This window comes from Microtus ochrogaster, chromosome 8, assembly GCF_000317375.1.
Source record: "Microtus ochrogaster isolate Prairie Vole_2 chromosome 8, MicOch1.0, whole genome shotgun sequence".
Taxonomy (NCBI): Eukaryota; Metazoa; Chordata; class Mammalia; order Rodentia; family Cricetidae; genus Microtus; species Microtus ochrogaster.
Genome location: NC_022015.1, coordinates 13,110,267 through 13,114,306, shown reverse-complemented (window position 1 = coordinate 13,114,306; position 4,040 = coordinate 13,110,267). Strand labels below are relative to the sequence as shown.

Genomic DNA, 4,040 nt, shown 5'->3' with positions numbered 1-4,040 from the left:
CAGAGCTACAGTACTGAAAACAGGCCTGGTATTGGCATAAAAAGGGACAGCAGAACCAATGGAACTGAATCAAAGACCCAGATATTAATCTGCATACCTCCAAGCACCTGATTTCCAAAAAAGAAGCAAAAAAATATAAAATGGAAAAAAAGAAAGCATATTTAACAAATGGTGCTGGCGTAATTGGATATCAACATATAGAAGAATGAAAATAGATTCATATCTATCACCATGCACAAAAGGCTTTGGAGTGTGACTTTGTTTTGTTTAGATTGCGGCTGTGCCCTGGTTCTTTCTTCTTGAAGTAAGAATGCATTCACTTATTTTTTATTTTATAGGATCTCACAGTTGAGAGAATTTGAATTCTAAAATAGAGAGATTTTAAAAGAGACATAGGATTGTTATAGAAATTGAGCTTTAAAAGTGTTTAAATTGATAAAGTCTGTGGTACATTTTTAAGTTTCTAATATATTTTATAGTCATGATATTAATTAATCTGAGATCTTGGGGATGAGCCAAAATATGAAAGATTCTGTTTTAAAATGCGTTGTGTGTCGATTGACAAGGGGTCAACTGTGCTGGCTAATTTTATGTCAGCTTGACACAGGCTGAAGTCATCAAAGAGGAGAAAACCCCAATTAAGAAAATCCCTCTATAAGACTATGTAAGGGTCTCTGCAAACACCAAAGTCAGCAGAGTGTCAATCTGCTAGTGGAAAGAAGGAAGTCTGGTTTACCAGGACTCAGTAGCCAACTTTGCTCAAACATCAAGAGTCTAACACTGGGTGGTTTTAGGAATATCTAAAAATTGGGTAAAAGTTTCCCAGTGATAATTAGCCACATGTGCACAACAAAGTTTAAGATGTGTCTACATTAACACTCTTTCAAAGTAAAAGTGATATCTTCCATGAAGATAGGCTCTAAAGATTAACGGAGGAAGCAGGATCAAGATAAACAAGATCATAATAAGGGTTTGGGGGGAGGATATCAGTATAGATTGACTGAGATAAGCAAGCCCAAGTTAAGAGATTGGGGAAACTGGTGTGGCCTGACCATGTAGATAGCACAGACATCACCAGGCTATTAACCATGTGGTGCCCAGCCCGTGGGCAGAAGAAAAGTTCTACATCTCTCACTTTGAAGAGACAACCCTGTGTGTTTAACACTCCTGGTGTCCTAGCGATTATCTGTAAAAACAAGGACTTCAAAGACTGGACTGTAGGCAAGCCTATACAGCATTTTCTCAATTAGTGGTTAATGGGGAAGGCACAGCCCACTATGAGTGATGCCATTCCAAGACTCGTGGTCCTGGGTTCTATAAAAGTAGACTGAGCAAGCCACGGGGAGCAAGTCAGTATGCAGCCCTCTTTCATGGTGTCTGCATCAGCTGGCTAGCTAGCAAACCTTTAGTATCCTGTTTTTTTGTAAGCCAAAGAAGCTTGAGTTGCTGCCCTGACTTCTATCAATGATGGACTAAGATGTAGAAGTAATATATTGGTAGTAGTATCAAATAAACCTTTCCTTCTCCCAAACTCAAAAAAAAAGTAAAAGGAGAGAAAATGTATCTTGGAAAATAATTTTAAAATTGAACAGATGTTTTTATTATTCTCAAGGTACAACAGTTCTTAAAATCAGCAATGAAAACCTATGATTTCTTAAAAAAATTATGCAAATTATCTAAGTCCTCACTGACAAGAATTAGGTAAGACTCAACAATGAACAAAGAACAAAGACACATGTTTAAACAAGTAGAAAGCTTATTTTCATTTTTAGATAAATGTTAAATTCCTCTAACCTTCAGATTTGATGGACTGGAGAGATGAATGATGGCGGATTAAGGGACAAGCAACCAGACATATCCTGAAATTGTGGATATTGGTCAGACATTTTTGTCCTTACTGGGAGGATGTGAATCCTCCCTCCTCTAGGGCTGCAGTTTGTGTGGTTTACAGAGGTAGAGGAGAGAGGTACTTCCCACGGCAGGTCAGTCAAATTAGGTCTGTGTGAGCTTTCAGAAGAAAGTCACTTCTCTAAACACACACTTATTCCTGCCAGGGTTTCCTGGTTTGGGACTCCCTAGACCCTGGGCCAAATGATATCCAAACCACTGTGGACATGAGTTTAGAATTCCCGCCTAAATTTGTAGGACTTTCCTACGTAGGCTGCTACTTCACAACTGAGAAATAGTCATTTATTTCTATTGCCCGTTTTCCAATAGCACCCAACATAAAAAAGAAATGTAATCAAAGTTAGTTGAGTTAATAAGTAACCATATGTATGAAAACACACACTTTCATGTTCTCAACTGGGAGAAAAGAGGCTGCGGGCTGCTGAGACCTGAAATGCTGGTTAGGGATTCAAAAGGTCTTGACAGAGAAACTCCCAGGATCAATCACCAAGTTAAGGAGAAATCAAGAACTCACTGACAACTAGATGAGTCATTCATTTTGCCTGAGAACAGGGACAGGGTTGCGTGTCTGTGCAAACACATCTGCAGAGTCACACAGCTTCTGGGGAGATCCCAGTTTCCATGTGTGTCTCCAGGTCAGTGGATGCAGGTTATAACTGGCCCTGCCTGCTTTGAATGCCCAAACCCAAGCAGATAAGAAGAACAAGAAAGGAACCCCTAAAAGGTTTGATCTGATACAACAAGAAACAGAAGAAATTCTGGGAGTAACTTTTAGATGGATGAAGAGGCAGTGGGTATCCACAGTCTTTATAGTCATTATAGTCCTTCGGTTAATAGCACCTCCAGAACACCTGTGGAATACAGTTCCTAAAGAATGCTTATTCTCCTTAGAAGCCAGATGGGAAAGAGGGGTGGAGAGATAAACAAATTATTCCTTCACGAATTAAATCAAGACCAGATTCCTTGGAAAGAGTAATTTCCCTTCACCTTAGTTTGTCCTACTTTCCATGTAGATTAGATCCAAATGTGTAACTATTAGGGTCCTATTTTTTGCCTAAGTTCTCTAAGGTTGTGAATTGTAGGCTGGTTTTTCTTTGTTTTCTGCCTAAAAGTCACTTATGGGAAATACAATTGAACACTTTGGCACAGGAGACCACATCATAAATATAACCCCAGTAGGACAGACACTGAGAGCAACATTTAATAAATGGGACCTCATGAAACTGAAAAGCTTCTGTAAAGCAAGGAACACAGTCAACAACACTAAACAACAGCCTACAGAATGTGAAAAGATCGTCACCAATCCCACATCAAACAGAGGACTGATCTCCAATATATACAAAGAACTCAAGAAATTGGTCATCAAAAGAATAATCCAATTAAAAAAGGGGGTATAGACCCAAACAGAGAACTCTCAACAGAGATATCTAAAAGGGCTGTAAAAGTTAAGGAAATACCATGCTTAGCCATCAGAGAAATGCAAATCAAAGCAACTCTGATAGTCCATATTACAACTGTCAGAATGGCTAAAATCAAAAACACTGATTACAGCTTATACTGGAGAGGATGTTGGGTAAAGGGAACACTCCTCCATTGTTGGTAGGAGTGCAAAAGGTACAGGTGCTTTGGAAATCATTATGTCAATTTCTCATAAAATTAGAAAACAGCCTACTTCAAGACCCAGCAATACCACTTTTGGTTATATACCCAAAGGAAGCTCAACAATACTACAAGGAAATGTGTTCAACTATGCTCATAGCAGCACTATTTGTAATAGCCGGAACCTGGAAACAACCTAAATGCTCCTCAACTGAAGAATGAATAGGGAAAATGTGGTACATTTACACAATGGATTACTACACAACAGAAAAAATTAATGACACCTTGACATTTGAAGGAAAATCAATAAAATCTATGAAACATCAGATTGATTGAGGTAACTCAGATCCAGAAAGGCAAATTTCATATGTCCTATAAATTTTTTAAATATGTCTAGTTACAGAGAAATGACCAGTTTGTTAAAGGAGCTAGCCCTAGTGTTGTATTGATTAGCAAACTTGTGCAACCACTCTGGAAAGCAGTGTGGCGGTTCCTCAGGAAATTCGGGATCAACCTACCCTTGGACCCAGCAA

At 38.7% G+C, this 4,040-nt stretch overlaps 1 pseudogene; it reads right to left on the bottom strand.

Moving 5' to 3' along the window:
- Positions 1-708: 708 nt before the first annotated feature.
- Positions 709-4,040, bottom strand: part of LOC101990606 — a 6,664-nt pseudogene continuing 3,332 nt past the window's right edge.